At 28.9% G+C, this 22,431-nt stretch overlaps 1 protein-coding gene and 5 non-coding genes across 6 annotated transcripts in view; all 6 read right to left on the reverse strand.

Annotated features, from left to right (window-relative positions):
• LOC107436800 (uncharacterized) overlaps positions 1-22,431 on the reverse strand; it is a 173,025-nt gene that overhangs the window by 123,368 nt on the left and 27,226 nt on the right. The gene's annotated exons all lie outside the window — the stretch shown is intronic.
• TRNAI-AAU (transfer RNA isoleucine (anticodon AAU)) lies at positions 1,631-1,703 on the reverse strand. The gene has a single exon. It is a non-coding gene; the product is annotated as a tRNA-Ile (tRNA).
• TRNAD-GUC (transfer RNA aspartic acid (anticodon GUC)) lies at positions 2,175-2,246 on the reverse strand. Its single transcript has one exon. It is a non-coding gene; the product is annotated as a tRNA-Asp (tRNA).
• TRNAF-GAA (transfer RNA phenylalanine (anticodon GAA)) lies at positions 2,257-2,329 on the reverse strand. Its single transcript has one exon. It is a non-coding gene; the product is annotated as a tRNA-Phe (tRNA).
• Positions 2,543-2,614, reverse strand: TRNAD-GUC (transfer RNA aspartic acid (anticodon GUC)). The gene has a single exon. It is a non-coding gene; the product is annotated as a tRNA-Asp (tRNA).
• TRNAF-GAA (transfer RNA phenylalanine (anticodon GAA)) lies at positions 2,625-2,697 on the reverse strand. The gene has a single exon. It is a non-coding gene; the product is annotated as a tRNA-Phe (tRNA).

The following is a 22,431-nucleotide window of genomic DNA, read 5'->3' on the forward strand; positions in this document are numbered from 1 at the left end:
AGACAAAACAGACTTTAATAATCCTGTATGTTTAGCAAACTTATTAGGTAAGAAGTTATAAATGGATATACAGATAAATTTTAAGAATCATATTTTACTTTACAAATTAAATGAAGGAGAAATGCAAAACAGAATTTAATAATTCTGTTTGTCTAATAAACTTATTAGGTGTACGAAGTTATAAATGGATATACAGATAAATTTTAAGAATCATATTTTACTTTACAAATTAAATGAAGGAGAAAGGCAAAACAGAATTTAATAATTCTGCTTGTCTAATAAGCTTATTAGCTAAAAAGTTATAAATGAATATACAAATAAATTTCAAGAATTATATTTTACTTTACAAATTAAATGAAGGAGAAAGACAAAACAGACTTTAATAATCCTGTATGTTTAGCAAACTTATTAGGTAAGAAGTTATAAATGGATATACAGATAAATTTTAAGAATCATATTTTACTTTACAAATCAAATGAAGGAGAAAGGCAAAACAGAATTTAATAATTCTGCTTGGCTTTGGTTAATGTCTAATGAACTTTTACCTGATAAGTTTCAGGAATCATATTTCATTACAAATTAAATTAAAAAGGTAAAACAGAATTAAATAATTTTGTTCGACTATAATTTCTTTGGCTAATATCTAATAAACTAATTAGGTAAGAAATTATAAATTTATGTAGAGATAAATTTTAAGAATCATATATTAAATGAATCATATATTTAAACAAATTAAATGAAGGAGAAAGGCACAACGGTAGTTAATAATTCTGTTTGGTTAATGTCTAATAAGTCAATTAAAAATCGATATAGATAAATTTTAAGAATTCTACTGTGTCGTGCAGCTGGAAAAATAACTTAAGTGCTTCATGACAGATTTGAGAAAAGTTCCTTGACAACTATTTTCTTTCTATTGTTAAAGCTATCGACGCTGAAATAGAATTTCAGAACTAATAAAATAAATTTTTAAAAGCAATATGTAGCTTCTGCTACATATTGCAAATGCACAATATTACGCACAAAAATGCCACTTGCAAAAAAATTCAATTTTGAATTTTTTGCAGCTTTTTCTATTACACGGCGGCAGCGTTATTCTTAACAAATTTAGAGATGGAGATAGAAAAAAATTGAGTTTAAAAATCTTGTTAGGCTAATGTATAATAAACTCATTAAAAATGCTAAATTGATGTAGATATAAATTAAAATAATATAAGTGAATAAAAAATAAACGTTTCAATTAAAAATAAAAATAAATGTAAATACATTTTCTGTTAGAAATGAAATACATAAATAAATATTTCTTGATGTATTAATAAATATTTTTTTAAAATCAAAGTTGAAATAAAAATTTTATCAAAAATTCCACTTATGCAAAATATAAATTCTTTTATAATTTTAAATTTTTAATAAAAATCATAACTGAAATTCCAAATATATAAAACTAAAAATGTAATTTATACTTAAAATGTATTTAAAAAAATATATTGATTATTGAAAACGCACCTACAATAAGTATTTAAGAAATAATGAAATTCAAAAGTAATAAAAATGTTTTGAGCTAAAATTTAAAAATGTTTGAAGTATAATGTTAAAAAGGAAACATTTATTTCATGAATAAAATAAACTTGCTTGTACCTACCAGGTTTCGAACCTGGGACCTTCCGCGTATTAGGCGGATGTGATAACCACTACACCATAGGTACGCAGATCAGAGACAACGTATTAAAGTAAGCTTGACCGTCAATGATATAGGTCATCAAGTCTTTGTACGCCAAGATAACAAGATTCGGAGAAACTTTTAATATTTATTATCTTTAATGAGATATTTATTATTTTTATCAAAATAAGGATTAAAAATTTAAAAAGTAAGTTCTGGTTGAAGAAATGATTTAGACTCATTTAATACGAAAATAACTACATTCGTTCCTGTAAAATAATATTGTTTGGAATATTTTTTAAAACCTAAAATCAATTCAACTTTATATTATTTTATTAGTTCTTTATTTTTCAAAAAGCACAGTAATAAATTGACGAAAAAATTCATGACAAAAATGATTTAAAATTTTTTTTTCTAAATTAAATCATTATTTGAAAACTTAGATAGAAAGCCTTAAAGAAAAAGATTTCAAAGTCTAGAGTAATTTATTTTTAGAAACTTTTAAATTAAAAAAATTCTCCCCGGCGGGGAATCGAACCCCGGTCTCCCGCGTGACAGGCGGGGATACTGACCACTATACTACCGAGGATAAATAACTATGCCGAAACCCGGGATCGAACCAGGGACCTTTAGATCTTCAGTCTAACGCTCTCCCAACTGAGCTATTTCGGCACACCAACGCAAGAAATATTTTTATTTCACATATTGACGAAGCGTGTATTAATGTTAAGTCTGCCAGTACCACTAAATTTCGATCGTGAAGATAGAACTATACCCAGCTATTCTATTTAACAATTTAAAACGCAATGTAACGAGAATGAAAAAGTTTCTAATTCGGATTTCTTACTTAAAAAAATAAGCCAGCTCTTTGTTGGGTAAAATGCTCTCCCCGGCGGGGAATCGAACCCCGGTCTCCCGCGTGACAGGCGGGGATACTGACCACTATACTACCGAGGATATATACTTATGCCGAAACCCGGGATCGAACCAGGGACCTTTAGATCTTCAGTCTAACGCTCTCCCAACTGAGCTATTTCGGCACAATCTTGAAGCCAATCGCAAGATAAAAATTCCCATCTTTATCAATGATATCACTCTATTTACATTATCATTATTCTTTGAGTCTGCTTGTCACATTTGCGTTTTTTCCCCTCTTTCCTTGGATTTATTTGTTTATTTTCACAAAAAATTGCCACATTTTTTATCTTAGTAATAATGAAAATTTTATCAATATTCGTATTAAGAAAATATAAATAAAATAGAAGTAGAAAAACTATTAGGGGGCCCACTATTAGCTCTTAGGAAAATAATTAGATTAGTTTTTTATTTGTTTAACTTAAGTTTTAAATCAATACATTGGAAAATTCTTTGTTCTAGTAGAAAGCATCAAATAATGAGATAATTTCTACAGTAACAGATGCAGGTGCGTTACGCAAAGTTCGTTAGGTAAAAAATGAAAATAAAAACTAGAATGCCAAGTCCAACTGTTATAGTAAATATAGCAAATGTTAACCCTAATGAAATTTTCCATTAGTATTTCGAATCAAATAAAAATAAACAAATTCAAGAATGAAGCATTAGGTTTTTTATGATAACCATTCTCATTCACCATTCCTTTTTCGTTCTTTTTTTAATGGAAACCCTATTTCCCTACCCAAAATTAAAAATAAAAAATAGAATGAGAACTGTAATAGTAAATATAGCAAATGTTTATCAAAACGAAAAATTTCCATTTGTGTTTCGAATCATATAAAAATAACCAAATTCAACAATGAAGAAGCATGTTTTTATGACAACCATTCTCATTTATCATTCCTTTCATCATTCACCATATCATTCTTATTTTAAATGGAAACCATATTTCAAGTCTTTTAGTTTCTGTTCTTGCAAGCATTAAAAACAAATGAAGCAATCGACAAAATGCCGCTTCAGACCTGTAAATTCAGCTTTCAGGCATAAAAACCAAATTTTAGGACTTAAAAATTGAGAAATAATTCATTAAGAATTACTATAATTAATTGAGAAATAATAAATCAAGAGCTAGTAATTGAGAATTAATATAATTAGTTGCGAAATAATTAATTAAAAATTAATATAATTAATTAAAAATTTATTATTTATGAATTAATTAATTAAAATTAATTAATTAAAATTAATTAATTAAAAATTATTTATTAAGAATTAATGAATTAAGATTTATTTAATTAAGAAATTACTAAAACTTGATAAAACGATATGAGGAAAAAATTTTATTCCTCATTCATTCTATAAATATTTTCAAAATAATTAATAAATTTTAAATCTTGACGTATTTTTAAAATAATTAATAGTTTTTTAGTCATTCGTTAATTAATATAGTCATAATTACTCATAAAATTTATTCATCAAGTTTCGGGGTTCCTCCAAAAAAAGCTCGATTTCTCAGGGTTCCCCAATCGGAAAAAAATTAGAAACCACTTCTTTGTTCTTTTAATATTGTGAGAACAGAAATCCCTAACAGAGATTCTTTTACAGAATAATTATTTTTAAAAACAATTGGAAGGATAAAGTAAACTGAATGTTTCTTTTCTTTCTTTTTTTTTTTTTGTAACTTTGTTACCACTTTTTTTAGTTTTCCCGAGAAAATGGTCAACTCAGGTATATTAACCCTAACCGTTGGAATGTAGTAGCCAATCTGACAATACCAATTCGACAAAAGCAGGGATGCCAGCTACTACGCTTTTTGAAAAATAATTTATAGATGGTAGAAAATGACCAACTAATGCTTTCAGAATTATTGGTCATTTTGTGATTAACCACTTCTCTATCAGATTTTTTTTCCTCTCGAATTTCCGACCAAAAAAAAAGCCTTTTTTATTGCTGAAAATTGATAAATGTTCTATCTTAAATTCGAAAATGCAAAATATTTTCTGTTTAGTAAATTTATTTTAAAGCTATTTCGCCCGTTAGTACTTATAAATATAATTCATTAGTTCACATATAACGTCACTTTGTTCCACTTGTGGTGAGTCTTGGTGTAATTAACCAAATTCTACAAGTTCTAAATACTTTACTACTTAATAAGATAATTTGTGGAAAACGGAATATGAGACATTTCTAAATAATTCAGAAAAAAAAACCATTAGGGCTTTTAAATTTACTTCACACTGATGCTGAGTACACGGAACATCCGAGGGAAACATCAGTGACATAACGTTGCTTATACGCAACACTTTAGAACGTTGTAAAAAATGCTTTTTAGGTGAAAAAAGTGGTAATTAATAACGCCAAAAACAATTTGATAGCTTCACATGTTGTTACTTTAGTTTAATATTTCTTTATTTTGTTCACGAATTAATAAGTTTTACAATATATCACAATAAAATAATTTCTGGTTAAATTATAATTACAAGTAGATTGATTAACACCGAGGGACACAAACTTTTTTCCCTGACATAGATCTCAATAATTGAATGATAATTGAATTTCATAATAATTATTGAATATTGATTGAATTGAACATTAGTTATTGAATTGATATTGAATTGAATAATAATTATTGAATTGAATAATAATTATTGAATTGATATTGAACTGAATAATAATTATTGAATTGATATTGAATTAAATAATAATTATTGAATTGAATAATAATTATTGAATTGATATTGAATTGAATAATAATTATTGAATTGATATTGAATTGAATAATTATTATCGAATTGATATTGAATTGAATAATAATTATTGAATTGAATAATAATTATTGAATTAATATTGAAATGAATAATAATTATTGAATTGATATTGAAATGAATAATAATTATTGAATTGAATAATAATTATTGAATTGATATTGAATAGAATAATAATTATTGAATTGATATTGAATTGAATAATAATTATTGAATTGATATTGAATTGAATAATAATTATTGAATTGAATAATAATAATTGAATTGATATTGAATTGAATAAAATTGAATCGGTCTAAAGAATTGACCGACCAATTTTCACCTTCTTGAGACAAGAATGTGGGCGTCTAATTGGCTAACTATAAATAAATAGCAGCTAAAATAATTCAGGGCTACGGCTTTAAATTCGAAGTTATGCATGCGTTGTTGAGACGAAATGTACAAAACGGTTGTTTAATGAATAGAGCAAACAAGTGAAAGAATAAAAAGAATCATAATTTGAGAACATATTCAAGGCCTTATCTTCAATAATGTTTAATAAAGAACAACACCTTTCAATTCCAAAAAGAACACGCCCTTCGCTCTTCTGTAAATAACTGTTCAATCGTATCTTAGGAAAATAGAGCCAATATCTGTCAGTCAGTAAATACTGACACATTTCTCTCGCCCACACTGGCGAGATATGGTAGAAAATGGCCACGCCAAATGTGGGCACTCTCTTCTATTTTATAACAATACCACGACCTCCATTACTTTCGAGTGTATGTCACATGTTGCGTGTTTCAATTATGCAACGGTATAATATCAAAACAAATCGATATCCGTAACTGTTTAAATAAGGAGTTATGCGAAACAGTAAAATCATAGCTGCCAACGTTTTCCTGGGGGCGCACGTCCAATAAAAGTAAAATGTGGTAGCTAATTCAATTTAGACTAACAGAAAATTTGTTTTGATCTAAAGCTCACAAAATATTTAAAATTTCACTTCAAATATAAAATAACACTCTATAGTTTCAGATTTAACCTTTTCGGGACGGGCGAGTCATAAATGTGTAGTCGTACGGAATCAGAATCAGGATAGAAAAAGATAAAAAGCGGTAGCTGAAGTTTGACATGGCTAATTTGACAGATTTATTTTTGCTTTCACTTTAAATCTAACACATCCAATCCCAGTGTGTTAAAAGTGTAACTGTGTAATTTTTAATTCGAACTAAGTAGTGGTGAATTAAATACAGCAAACTGTTATTACCCCTCCCACAAATAAACTGCTATAAAAATAGTTTGTCTACCAGTTTTTTCTTTTTCAACACTGATTATCAACGCCCAGAGAATGCATACATGACTCGACCGACAAAAAGGTAAAATATTATTGCTTAACTTGTACTTTAACCCTTTCGCGCCGACTGTCACAAATACGTGACAGCATAAAACCGTATCAATCACGGTAAAAAGATAAAACTGGTAACCAAAGTAATTCTTTAGCAGTTTATTTGTGGGCNGTCAATTTGCCATTTAGAATTTTTTCATTGTTTTATTATTTCACAAGCAAACGGTTTGATTTTTTATGGCTACCACAATGTTTGCCAAATCAGTGTATTTTAACTAATTGTATGTATTTTAATGATGAATGGGATAGGGGCCGCTTCACAGCCCAGGTATTCAGTTTATTTAAATAAATAAAGAAAGAAGTTAAATATTATTGCTTAACTTGTACCCTTAATGCACCATGTAAGAGTAGTTAAACTATCTCATTTTGTTCAAAAATAGGCTTTATTGTTTTATTGAAATTACATATATTTGCAGACTTGTGTGCTCAATTTTTAGGCTTATAAGCCTTTGTCAAATAGAAAGACACATAGAACAATTCAGAGAAGGGTATCGCGAAGAATACATCCAGGGTTGCGGCGGGATTCGAGCCCGGTACCTCCACGCTTTGCACAAGTTTGCCGGGCGATACAGCTCGCCCAGGGAGGCCCCTTAAAAATAGACTAAAAATATTGCAGGGATGCCACTGACGAAAGAAAAAGAAAAGTGGTGACTGATAAAAAGCGAAAATCTGTTAAGATATAGTTTAAAATTAATAAGTTTTTCCAGCATATTTCTTTTAACTTAATTTTAAGAGTTAAGGGCAGAGAATGTTTTCGTTTAAAATTAGAATAATTTGATATGTAAGTCAAAATGGTAGATATTGAATAATTAAATAGTATTAATACATTAAAATGAATTGATTTTTTTGTTTATATGTATTATCTTTTTATTTTGACAATTTATCTTTTAATATATTCTTGATATTTTATTTTTTATAAACATTATGCAAAATTTTTGTTTTCAATCAATGTATGCAATTAAAATAATAATTCAAAAAGTAATTAAAATCCTGAAGTGATATTAAGAGTTACAAATTTACAATCAAGGGGATTTAGGAGATTTGTGAAGATATGAGAGTGTGCTCATCAATAAAGCAACTTTTTGAAAAATCAAACATTTGTGAGACTACGATAAAACTAATTTTTATCGTAAAAAGCACACAAAAAGAGAAGAAATCTTAACATTGAACTAAAAATTGCATTTTATTTGTATAGAGAGAAATGGGTCAAAATCTAAAACATTCTAAAAGTATTTCACGAATCAGACAGAGGAAAAAATGTTTTTGAAGGTCGAGGTTTATTTTATCCACGATTTTGGCATCACCTGGACATCAGTCATGACCGCCGCTCATTCTGTTATTCTCTTTTTCTATCCTGTTACTCATATCACGTACTCGAGTACGGGTACAGTGAAACATTAATGCAGCTGGGTAAATAGAATGCTTGCGTAGTGCTCTGTCATTGAGACTATTTCAATGGTATTAAAGAGAGCACAAAAAAATGGCAAATAAGAATTCGAAACGGAAATAAATCCGCTCCGTGAATGAATTTTTAGATGAAGATATGTTTTTCTGAAATATTTTACAAATAAACGTACCCTATTAACACGTTGAATGCCATGGGGGTCACCGGTGACCGGCATTGAGTTTGTTCGTAGATCCACGGGGTCACCGGTGAAGCCAAGATTAATAGAAACACATAATTCGAGTAAATTTTTAATGTTTTTTTATTATTATAGTTACTAAAATGGCTTGAGGAAACTAATGAAATATAGAACACACAAAAATAGTTTTATTTATATACACAGAGATGCCAACTTGCTCCGGACAGCGAATAAATATTTTCAAGGGGTAGTTTATCAATTGTGATCCTTGGTTTGATACATTCAATTTCGTGGATTTTTATCCACCACTCTTTCTAAACAATTCGTAGGCTTATACAATTCACCACTTTTTTCAGAAAAGTCATGCTAAACCTTTTAAAAAACTAGCAAAATCTGTCAAATATTTGCGAATTTAGTTTGTAGTTATTTACCGTTATGGCCATACAGTCAAGCCATGTAAAATTAGAGTGGCATTCAACGTGTTAATGATACGCGAAGTTTAAGTTATTTTTAGTTTAGTTAATTTTAGTTTGAACTATTTTTCCACCCCAGCATATCAACCGTATTTCAGACTCTTTTTTTTGATACTCTGTCTTTCAGTGAGTTGGCGAACATGTCCCTTATACTGGTAATTTTACTTGTTAATTCACTACCAATTTAAAAAACTTTTGCAGGAAGTAAATCTTCTGCCCTCTCTATTTATTTGCCGATTTTTCTTCGACAAAGCCAAAAAATGCTATGCAGCTAATTTTAACTAGATATTTAACTTTGAAAACTACGAAAAGAAAAATAATAATAATAAATAAAATATAGACCAAAAGCCGCTCACTTTACATCCGACGCCTCATATTACAGTCATCAAAATAAATATTGACTACAATATTGAAGGCTTCATCAAGAATTTCCCCACGCTGACCATCAACCAGCATCCAAAACTGAAGTCACACATAGTTTAGAGCAAGCTGCTTCGTTTTATTTTCATTATTATTATTTATTCATGCAAAGTACTTTAATCCCCCTGACAGCTACCACATAGACTGCTATACCTCAATGAACTCATACAATGACAAATACAACGTGATGAAAGGGATAGGGGTCGCTTCGCGGCCCAGGAGCCCTGATCGAAATACAAGTCAAGTCTAGTTATTAATGGATTGAGAATCTTTAGAAATAATTAGTTGCAATTCTAAGGGCNTTTTTTTTTTTTTTTTTTTTTTTTTTTTTTTTTTTTTTTTTTTTTTTTAAGTCAGGGATATTTTAATTTTCCCGAAGATGAGTTGTAATGAAATAATTTCCTTACCAGTTATTGCTCTTTTCCGTACTTGTAGTCTTATTATAAACTTTCAGCCTTGCTTCTTTATACCTGTTAAAAATTAACCATCCCATAGACTTTTTTTTTCTTCAAAAAAATTAAGTACTAGTAATTTAAATATTTCGATCGTCTTATTTATCTCAGAAATGCAAAGGCCAAAATATATAGGAATAACATAAATATCTGTCATATAATTTAAAGCTACGCAACTGCGATGTTATAAAACTCATGTGATGGTTAACATTAGAAAATAGTATTATACTTTTAAATGGTCACAGCGTCATATGGTTTCTGGTCTAATCAACCACAATCATTAATATTTAAAGATGGCTTTAAATAGAAATGAAACATTTGTTTTACTGCTACTAGCCTTTTTATGTAAAGAAACTGAGCGCTTATCGAATAAACTATAGTAGGACTGCCAACTACTATGCTTTTTGCGAAATATTTTATAGAGTTATAAACAAAAAATAATTCCCAGAATATTTTTTTAATCCTGCAAAATGTTTCACCACGAGAAAATAGATACAAAGTGGACATTGATATAAACTTTTGAATCATTTACTTAAAATGGTGGGGCAAATAATTATAAATGAAATTTATAAAACAAAAAAAAAGCAATAAAAACACAAATATTAGCTACCATTCGAAGAAATTTTGTCCAAAGCGTAAAAAACTGGCAACCCTACTTTTGAAACTCAGAGTAAAGTTGGAAAAAAAATGTCTTTAATTTTTATTAACATTAGAAGGACTGAAACTTAGTATATTCCTATGTTGCCCAAAAGCAGTTAAAATGACTATATTGTGAAAGAGTAACTAATGTGTGAAGAAATTTGTTTAATTAATTTTCTATATTATTTGCAGCTATATAACAAGTTATTAGTAAATATTAACAATAAGAAAATTTACTTCACTTGGGGAGAAAAAAAAATTTATGCATTATTGTTTGCAAATTTTTTGCAAATGAAAAAGCATTTAAAATGACTTCCTTGGGCAATTTAGTGTTAAACAAAAGAAATTCTTGACAGAAAAAAATAATTGTCAAAAAATAAAAAGTAAAAATTTTCAAATTTCAAGTATTAATAATTTTGGTTTGAAAAATATCCCCCGTAGAAGTGCTTTCGGGCAGGTTATTACAACAGACAAACGTAATTAAAAATGAAATTATCAATCATAAATATCAGGAGTTATTTTTCAATGTTTAACTCCAACGTAAGAATAATTTTTTTTTTTTGCGCAATAAAACATCAGATAACATATAAGTTATGACTGTTGTCAAATTTGCAAACTAGTTTACAAAAACGTAATACATCCAGAGATTATCGCAGTAAAGAATGAATGGGTTATCTAAAGTAAAATTACAACAAATGATAAGCTATCTTATTTACAGCATCTGATGTGCCTCCTGCCACCTGTCATTTATCAAAGCTTTTATCAGCTGTCGGTACACTCCAGCAAATAAAAAGAGATGTCTTTGATTTTGATGTCTTCTTTTCAAGTATGGCGTTCACATTATCATACTCATATAATTTATCTGCGATTTACTAGGAGGATGGTAATAATGATTACCCGTATTTGAAATCATAACACAGTAGGAAGTTATTAATCTAGTTAGCATTCATACAATTATGCTGGCTTTAGTACATGAATAGCATAACTGCCAAGTTTTACGAATTCTTTGTAATATTGTATTTTTCAGTTTTGAAAAGGTAGAAGACTTAATGCTTTTACCTTTCAGAGCTTGAATTTATAAATTTAATTTAAATTGTTTTTGACAAATAAATAAATTATAAGTATGAATAATCATAGGATCACTCATACTCATATGTGTTGGTTATCTTAGCATCAGCCCCGCTAGGGGCTCCAACTAATTCATCTGAGTCATAGGATCAGCAGCGATGCCAACTTGTTACGAACAGCGAAAAAAATATTTTTGAGTGGTAGACTTTTAATGTACGATACTTGGTTTAGTAAATTCGGTTTACAAGGTTTTTACTCACCACTGCTTCTAAATAATTCAAAGGTTTATGAGATACGCCTCTTTATAACAGCTAAACCGTGTTGAGCATTCTAAAAAACCGGCAAAATTAGTGAAATATCTTCAAATTTTTGTTTATAATTGTCTAATTATTTTTAAAATGTTTTGTCTTGTCCGAAGCATTTGGCATCGCTGGATAAGTTTAACTACAATTAGGGGCGACGAATAATTAGCGAGTCTTTCGTAAATTTCTTGACCAGTTGGAATTCCATTTATCTAAATTCCTAAATAAGAGGAAACGACCAATTTAAAACTTGTAGTAAAATTTGATTAAATTTGCTTGATTTTTTTAAAAATTATTATTTAGTTGATTAGTTACCAAATCAAATTTGATACGTACCTATATTGTAATTTATATGATGTGGTAGTTTTCAATACATTATCTCTATTTGCATTTTGAAAACTCCTTAAAAACTTTTTACGATTGAATAATTAAAAAAATAATATACATGAATCGAGTTTCTACCACTTTTTACATTAAGTCTCCTTAGACATTCCTGCTCTTAAAAATATTATTATTAAGACCCGGATTTTGATGACATTTGCATTTTTTTGCATTTTTTGCATTTTTCGAAATTTTTTGTCCTTTAGAGCATTTTTTTTAGATTTATAGGGCATTTTTCTTTAAATTTTGATGCGTATTTTGCATTTTAAAGCATTTTTTAATTTTTTTGTAAATTTTTCCAATTTTTATTATTTTTTTATCAATTTTTATTATTACCCTGGCTTCCAAACAATGAAGAAAATCTCTAGGATATTAACAGGGAAAGCAACATCTTTTCAAATTGAAGGAGAATTGTCAGTAAGTGAGACCGTCTTTTTCAGTAAGCACTAATAACATCAGTAGACGTTGAAAGAGCTCCTCCAAGTATGAAAATTTACTTTCAGACAAGAAACGCTCGTTTATATTTCAAATTATCAAAAAACATTTAATAACCCAATGTAATTCTGACATTTAGTAATATTAGGAGGTGGAAGTTATTATATTCATTAAAGTTTCTATACAAAATGAAAATGCTTTGGTGTCAATATATTTTCCTTTTTTTGTTATTTTAGGATATAAGACATATTTTTCAAACTTTAATGAAAGTAGAATAAGTATTGCATTGCTTTATATTTTTTAAATGACTCGCAATAATTTTAAAGAGTAAAACGTTGTTTTAGTTCAATATTTTTACTTTATTTAAGGCATTTTAAGCACAATTTTCGCATTTTTAAAGGCATTTTTTAGGGGCAATATTTGAGATTTTTTAGGTCATCAAATTCCGGGCTCTAATTATTATCCTTACTGAAATATATTAATATATTCGTAAATTAGCATATCAGGTATCATTACCACTTTTTCCAGTTTAGTACATTTCATCTTAAAATAAGCAAAAAAGTACTTTTTTAAAAAGAATGGTACTTTATTAATGAGTAGCTTCCTAAATTAAGTGGATATATTCTTACGTCAACTTCTACCTAAAGAATGAAAAAGAAATCCTAATTCAATGTTTTCTGATCAAAATTAGAAGCTTTATATTACTTTGGGCATGCATACTTTGTTCCGTAAAGATAAAAATTAAAGAAGAAACAATTGTGTACAAACAGTTTTTCTGTTTTCAGAGGAAAGGAACAGGCAAAAATATTTTTCTCAGCGGCTTTGGTGAGTTAAATATTTTTTAAAACTCATGGGAACGCCAGATGAATGTTTAGAAAATGTATGATTTTCTTGTTGTGCACTAAGTACTTCCAGAAAAAAATCTGTTGGGCTTATATTTTTAGACTATCACTCACTTTAAAGTATCGCGTTGGAAATTTCAGATCAAAATATACGCATTCATATTGTAAATATTACTATGGTGAGCCCAAATATCTTCGTTTTTCACAGTAAATTTACAGAAGGAAGAATTAAGCAACCAAGACATGTAAAGCCTTTAATATCGTATCATGTTAAGTTTAACATAACGTCTGTTATTTTGAAAATGCTCTTGTCTGTTATTTCTAATTTCTTCCTTTTTACGTAAGGGAAGATATATGCATAGATCCATGTTTCGTCACCTGTGTAGATNCTAGCTATAACTGAAATGGTTTTACTACCAGCCTTTCCTCTTTTCCGTCTCGCTTTCACCCCTGATGTAAAGCCTTTAATATCGTATCATGTTTAGTTTAACATAACGTCTGTTATTTTGAAAATGCTCTTGTCTGTTATTTCTAATTTCTTCCTTTTTACGTAAGGGAAGATTTTATTTAATATTAAAAAGTTTTTATATTTTCTTTGAAAGGTACTAATCATTTCACGAAAGCCTTGAAAAAATGTATAATTATTCTCGATTTTTTTTTAAAAGTAAATTAAATAAGTTCGAAAAGTTCATTTGCTTATTCATTCATTGCATCTGGAAGTTGTTTCATTTCTTAATAAATTCATTTTTATCCGTTATTAAACACGCAAGCGTATTGAACACATATAGTTAAATAAAAAAATTATTTACTTTCGTTTTTTCCCGTGACACTTAAGAAATTTTATAAATATTTATATGATAATATTTGCATATATCTAAATGAGCGCAGCGAACTAGTGAAAAGACATTTTCTGAGTGCTTAAACAACGCCTCCTATAACTGAAAGCCTCCACAGGGTTTCTTGTAGGTAGTCCGATCAAACCATATTGAATGCAAACCAATTTACGAAAGAGCCATGTAGTAAAAACTCTAGTAAAAATAAGAAAGTGGTATCAAATATATGTGTATAAATTTGTTTAATTTATGAGTATTATTGGTTTGTCTTATTTACTTGTCAACCACTACAGATTCAATTCTCAAATGCATATGATAAATTTCTTTTAATTACTTTAAAAATAGAATTTGGATTCTTGCGCACCACTGGCAGAGATGCCAACTTGCTCCGGACAGCAAATATATATTTTGAAGTGGTAGTTTATCAATTGTGATTCTTGGTTTAATAAATTCAATTTAGTAAATTTTTATTCACCACTGTTTCTAAATAATTCGTAGACTTATATAATTCACCACTTTTCAGTAATTATATCATGCTATACCTCTTAAAATGCAAATAAAAATAGTCAAATATTTGCAAAATTTACTTCGTAATTATTTACCGCTTTTTTAATTATTTTGGCGCGTCCGGTGCAGTTGGCTTCACTGCACTGGTTCACTTTTTAAATAGTCTGCGCAGACTATTGATAAGAAACCGTGTGGAGGCTTAAACCGGGCTACTGTTCTCAAATATATAAGATAAATTTTGCCAAATTACTTTAAAAAAAGTAAATGGGTTCATGCGCACAACTAGTTCATTTTTTAAATAATCTGCACAGACTACTTATAAAAAACCGTGTGGAGGCTTCTTGATGTAGGAGATGATGGTACTTGGAGACCATTTTCTTAGAGCTGAAGAAGTAAGTTCACCTAAAGCGTTATCAATCTAAAAACTACGTTCTCAAGGGTAAGGAAATGTGCTTATCATTAGAGTGCACTTAAGCAGAGACAGAGTTGATCTGCTACAGAGATTAGTTTTGTTTATAAATATTTCGGGGATCATTGCATAAAAAAAAACAGAACACTTCATTAACTGTTACATGCAGGTTTTTTCTCAAACTGTTGTCAAGATAAACATGATTTTTGAAGGGGAAAAAAATTGAAGATACTATTTATAGTAAAATCTGAACATTGCCTTAATTGTAAGCTTATACGGCTGGATGGAGGATATTTTTTTTTTTCACTTTTAACGTTATGTTATTTCTTTCAAATGTTATATCTTTCTCTATTGTTATATTACATCTATTAATGTTATATCTATAAATATATTGTATCTATAAATGTTATATCTATCAATCTTATATCATAATGATATATTATTTTTTTAATGCTATATTATATCTTTCAAATATNAGATCAGCTGGATACAATAGATCTTAAAAAACGCTATAGGTATCAACAGACGTTAAGAGAACAGTTGAGAAAAAGATTTCGCCGCGAATACCTAGCGACAAAAGGTATTTATCTGTTTATTTATTTATTTATATTTTGCAAACGACCAAAATCTGAAGAAATGAAATATTATTAGATACATATAATATATATTAGATAAATTTAATAGTGTTATTTGTTTTTATTGTTGATATGTAACAAATTATTAGATAAAATTAATATTTAAGTGATAAATTTTAAAAATAAATAAATAAATGAAATAAAATACGTACACTTTTTCCAAATGAGGACATGGTATTCTTTGTGCAACATATAAATGAACCAAAACAAAGTAAATAAAGCAGAAATAAAGGTACAATAATGAGCAATTTAACATGTACTTTTCTGTACCTATACCCATTTCTGTTTTTTTGTGTTTCATTCACGTTGTTTTTATTTAATTTACGCATACTTTTTGCAAGTCTTGTATGCAAGTTATTTAGTATAAACAATTCAAAATTATCGATATACAACAATATTTATATTAATAAGAGAAAGGATTCGTGCGTGTGGTCCCTCTTATATAACTCCAGAAGCTTTTGTGATCCTGAAATTTGGACAGCAGATGAAGAAATGAATTTTAGTCAACGATTTAAAAAGTCACTCAAAAATTTCGATTGGATTATGCGGGAAATCCGTTTGAAAAATTAGTTTTTATTTTTGATTTAGCGTTAGCCATAGTTTCATTCCTGCTTTTAAAAAAAAAAAATACTTTAATAATAAATCAGTTATATTCGTTAGCTTGCAACTAAATTTAATTCAAAAAGACACTTTATTGCATGTGATTAATTATTTAATTGTATTGTATTCGTTAAGTCAAATAAACTCAAAGATTAACGCGATCGTGGTAGCATATGAGGACTTTTACTATGAATAAACATTGTAATGAAACTAGGTATAAACAAATAAATATAAAACTAGATAAAAGAGAAACTGTAAAATTAGAAACTCGACGTTACATTTTGTCAAACTTTGCTATTTTTTAAATAAAACTTTTTTACTTGCAATTGTAATTTAAAATTTATTCAGGTTTGGTTGTTTTTCTCAAATTGATCCATGAGCACACTCTAATTACGCCAGCACGTAAATAATTAGACTTAACGAATACAACACAATTATTTAATTTTGTTGCATTCGTTATGTCAAATAAGCCCAATGATTGATGTGAATGTGGAAGCATATATGGGCTTATGAATAAACTATGAAGCGAAACTAGGAATAAATAAATATAAAATTGGATAATTTAAAGAGAAACTTTAAAATTAGAAGCATGACATTATATTTAGACAAAACTTGCTAACATTTTTTAGTAAATATTTATTTTTATTTACAAATATAATTTAAAATTGATTCATGTTTTTTTTTCTTCTAATTTATGGACACATAAAAATTACGCTAACACGAAAATATATAGACTTAAAAAATGCAACACAATTATTTAATTGAGTTATATTTGTTACGTCAAATATGTGCAATAATTAACAGCATATATAGGCTTTTACTATGAATGAACTAAGGAGTGAAACTAGGAATAAATAAGTATAAAATTTGATAACTAAAAGAGAAACTTTAAAATTAGAAACTTGGCATTACATTTAGTCAAAATTTGCGAACATTTTTTTTAAATAAATATAAATTTTTATGAAATTGATTCATAATTTTTTTTCCCCAATTCAAGAACGCATAAAAATGACACTAATGCGAAAATAATAAGAGAGTTTAGATTTTATTTGTCCCCATTATAGTAAAATTATCTGCAATTGCAGTTTCTTTTGGGAAAAAAAAATAATCCTACTACTATTTTAGAAACGTGTTTTTGACAAATATTATTATATTTCTGAGTTGAAGTACTATGTATTCATATGTTCGCCAACAACAAAATTTTGATTGACCTTCGATAAAATATCTATCACAACAGCGATGCAATCTCACGACACTGATAATCAATCTCTGTTTCCTGCTCAAAATAAGTATAATTCAATTTTCGGACTACCGCAAAGTATGTCGCATCAAACAGTAGATTTCGTTACTGAGTTGATTAGTGTTTGTTTTTCTATGGATTTGACAGATGATAGGCTTTAAAGATTATCTTTCTGTAATTCAGAACTTGCTGAACTAGCACTTAGATATGGGATTTCAAATCAACAGAACAAACCAAAACAACGTGAAAAAAAAAGAAAGAAAAAAAAATGTCGTGAAATTGCTCCCAATTCGAGGTCAATTTTTTATTTTATTCAACGCTTCCTACAACTGAAAGCCCCCACACAGTTTTTTATAGGTAGTCCGACCAGACCACTGTAAACTAGTCTACGAAAGAACCCTTTAATACAAAATGTAGTAAAAATAAGAAAGTGGTAGCAAATATATGTCTAAAAATTTCTTTAATTTATGAATATGATAGGTTTATCTAATTTACTTGTATATATATCACTACAGCATACCTGCCAACTTTTACGCATTTGGCGTAAAATTTTATTTTTATATTTAAAGTGGTAGTAAATATATACTATTTTTTCTTTTATAAACTTAATTTTTAAATAATTTTGATCACCACTATTCTTAAAAAAATTAAGCATATAATATTAATATGTGTTACCAATATTGTCGTCATTTTAAGCATTTTCAAATGCCACGTATCTTTTTGCTTAAAATTGAAATGTTAGTTACATATTATTACCACTGGGAAAAACCATTATGGAAGGGATTAAAAGTTGGCAGTTATGCTACAGATTCAACTCTCAAATATATTAGAAAAAATTTCTCTCGGTCACTTTTAAAATAGAATTTAGGTTTCTGCGTACTACTGGTTCACTTTTTTAACTAGTCTGTGCAGATTACTGATGTCGGAGGTGATGTCTTATTCGAGAGTAGAAATATAGTTACTTCGTTGTTAGCATTTATTTCAAAAAATTGAGACGTTCGTAGACGGTAACAGCCTTGTCAACTGTTCCCGATCCGACGAAATATATTAAAAAACGCTAAAGAACTATAAAAATTTGCAGATGATAGGTTACTTTTGCTAACTTTTTAAGAGAGTCTTGGGGTATTGAGCCTTTGAATTATTTAGAAGCTATTGTGAGTAAAACCCCTATCAATCAAGTTTTCTAAACCAAGAATCATACATCCAAAGACTACACTCGAAAATATTTATCCGCTGTCCGGAGCATGTTGGCATGTCTGTATTATAATATATTCAGGGCTGCCAACCTTCTGTGTTCTTTGGGAAATTTTTTTCTAGTGGTAACTAAGTTTATCTTTTAATAATCTTTGTTTTGTAAACTTATTTTCCACACTTCTACATGTAAATAGATGATTTGAAAGCTCATATGAAATGTCACTATGTTCGACCGTTCTCTAGGGGTGGATTTTAAAATGTTTGCAAAGTTACCAACAATTCTGAAATCTCTAGTTTATAATTGTTCACAGCACCTAATAGCGTGTAATGGTGTATGGACTTTAATAAGAAAGTAATAAATTTTGTTTTATTAGCGTATAGTTTAATCACACAGATGCCGGCAAATTACAGCGCTCGTACACACAGAGCATACAGTGGATACCTGCTTTACACGGCCCTCGAAAGAAAAAGGTTAAAGCTTAAGTGATTATTAATGCAAAGAAATTGCCACTTTTTATACAGAAATTTTTCCCGTTTGGATTACTTTTCATTGTTGACCATTAATGTTTTTATCCGTTTCCCATTAACGTTGCGTTTGCAAAACACTATGTAAAGCTAAAGAGTACCGTTTAGAAAAACAGTGGTAAGGAATTAGCGCTTAGGTTAAGATAATAATGGCTATATTTTCCTTACCGCTTACATTTAAAAAATAAGCAAATGCTTGGTTTTTGATCTTAATACGTAATCATTTAATTTATTGACCCGGAAATCGTAGAATACTCTAAATTTTCTGTGTATTTTTCTACAAATAAAGATGTTTACATTAAAATATACTGGTAGATTAATTATATCATTTTTTAAATTTATATTGGTGAAGCAACAACGTTTCGTCTTTTTTTACCAAAACATTTAAATAATATAAGAAAATTACACCATAATTTTAAATTTCTTAGGAGTAATATTTCTTTAAAATTTAAGTGTCAGCCATATTAGAATTTTAGCTCACTAATTAATTCTCCTCTACTTAAAAAAAAAAAAAAAAAAATACACCGCTGCGAGCTGTTGTCCAATCGCAACGTCAATAGGGTTATGGGTACACATTTCGGTGGGGAATTTACTGAAAAAAATTAAAAAATGAAATATTAGTTGGCAGCTTCAAGTTAATGCGCCGACAATACCACCATATTATTGCTTTACATTACAACATTTTTAAAATTTCAAAAGAAAAGCAAAATTCAAATAAAAGAAATAATTTATACATGCTTGCGAAATTAATTTTGAAATAATTTTGTTGGTTTATAATTTTGCATAGAAAAAAAATTACAAAATTGACTGATGGATACATATCAACCGTTATGCATTGAAAGCGATTTCTTAATTTCAGTGTATTCTTCTCATTTTATTTTCAATTCATTCAATTCTTAATTTCAATATTTCATTTCTAAATTTCAGGGTTTTAGTGTTCAAACACAATTTATAATCATGACGAGAATAAAATTTTTATCAATTCATCTGTTACCAGTCTTTTGTATCATCTAAAATTATGAGATTTGTGGAGTATTGTTGTCTGGACATCATAAATTACAGCTTGTTGTCTGACAGTGGGAACTAAGCATTTCATCTACATACTGTGGAGACGAATGAATTAATTTTCTAGAGAAACGTGTTCAGTTCTAGGTCTGTCAACAACTACGCTTTCAACAAAATATTTAATAGAGTGGAAGACATGTAAAAACCAAAGTTTTTAGAATTTTTGGCAATTTTGGCAACATTTTAAAAACCTCATCACTAAAGAACAACAACTGCATGCTGGATATGTTGGGTACCTCGGTATTTGGCGAGTGGCGCCACTAACCGATTCATCTTATACTGGTTTGTTCTATGCTCAAAAGTCATGATGGAATAAGCTTATACTGGTACAAAATTAACGGGGGAGATCCCCAGGGTTAATAGTATATAAGAGTTAAAGAACAGTGGTACTACTATCATTTGTAATATTTTGATATGATACAATCTGACATGAGGAAAGCAGTTACAGGGCTGTATTTAATGTTGTCAACTATTAAGCTGATGTCTTGCAAATGATTGAAATTCGAAGCAGAACAGTTTCAAGCGTCGCTATAGAATTTACTGTTGAGTTCGGCAATGAAGCAGTTAATTTCTTCTATGTCTAGATCCTTTCTTAGCAGTCTGTTGCTGATAGCTCTTGGGGCACCAGTCATGTATCTTAAAAACTTGCCTTCTGTGTATGACAATTTTTTATTTAAATTATCACTGATAGTGGTTCGGGCGGGGCTAGCGTAGGAAAGAATTGGTCGAATGGCTTGTAGGTATATTGTTCTTTTATTTGCCAGGTTTAGCTTTGAATTTTTATTTAAAAGTGCTTTTAACAAAAGAACAACAATAAAGTGGCGTTGCACATGAACTTATAAATAATTTATGTGTAGTGGTGTGGAAAATAATTTTAAATGAAAAAAAAATAATAATACATTAAAACATAAACTTAGATACCACTGAAATAAATTTTGACAAAAAGCGTATAATGATGACAGTACTGCATTTTTCAAACTAAAAATTATTTGTTTCAACAAATCTGATTATCTTTATGTACTCCATAAAGAAGCACTGTACATTTTGTAAAATATTAAAAATAAAATATAAGCTAAAAGCATTTTAAATATTAACCCTTTCGGGACGGGTGAATAATAAGTGTAATGTATTGTAAGGAATCGATATTAGGATGGTAAAAAATAAGAAGAAGTAGATTAAGTTTGGACATAGCTAATTCACGCCGGGTATTGCGCCTGAAAGTGGGACGGAAAAGAGAAAATACTGGTAGAAGAACTATTTCAATATTACATACCTGCCAACTTTTAATTCCTTCAATTATGATTTTTCCCAGTGGTATTNATCACGGCGAAGAAGCAATTCAATATAAAAATTGCATCCGTTAAAAACAATTGGTAGTTATGGATTTCTATTATTCCCGGAAAAAAACTAAAAAATGAAATTTATTTCTTACCAGTCTTTACTCCGGTGCACCACCCGATGAGACAATCTAGCGTGACCCACCGGTGGGTCACCCCGGCGTGAACGCGTTAAATCTAAGATATCCAATCCATGATTGCTTACAGTGTGACTAAATAAATTTTAATTTGAACTATGCAGTGGAGAATTAAATTAAGCAAACTATTATTACCCCGTCCGCAAATAAATTGCTATTAAAATAGTTTGGCTAACAATTTTAACTTTTTTACCCTGATTATGCATATATGACTCTCCCGTCTCGAAAAGGTTAACAGTATCTTTCAAAACTCTTTCATCTCAGGGGGGGGNCAGGGGGGGGGGGGAAGACAGCTTAAGTTTGGCAAACCTATGAATTTGAACTATACATGCACTACCCTCCTGAATGCCACAGGCAACTAAAAATATAACAAGCGATGATTAACCCTTTGGGTACATTTGACGAGTGAGACTCGTCAGGCGTTTTCTACCAATAAATAAAAAGTGGTGACTAAAATATTTTGCTGTCAGTCTATTTCAGAAAGAAATAATGCATTGATAACTACACCTTATAAATGACAAAACATTTAGTGAAGATTTCAGGTTATATTTGGTAACTATTTAACAAAAAATGTTTTTAATTAAAAACTTACTACCAAGATTTTTAATTTGGTTATTTCCTCTTAGTTCGGAATTT

This window comes from Parasteatoda tepidariorum, chromosome 9, assembly GCF_043381705.1.
Source record: "Parasteatoda tepidariorum isolate YZ-2023 chromosome 9, CAS_Ptep_4.0, whole genome shotgun sequence".
Taxonomy (NCBI): Eukaryota; Metazoa; Arthropoda; class Arachnida; order Araneae; family Theridiidae; genus Parasteatoda; species Parasteatoda tepidariorum.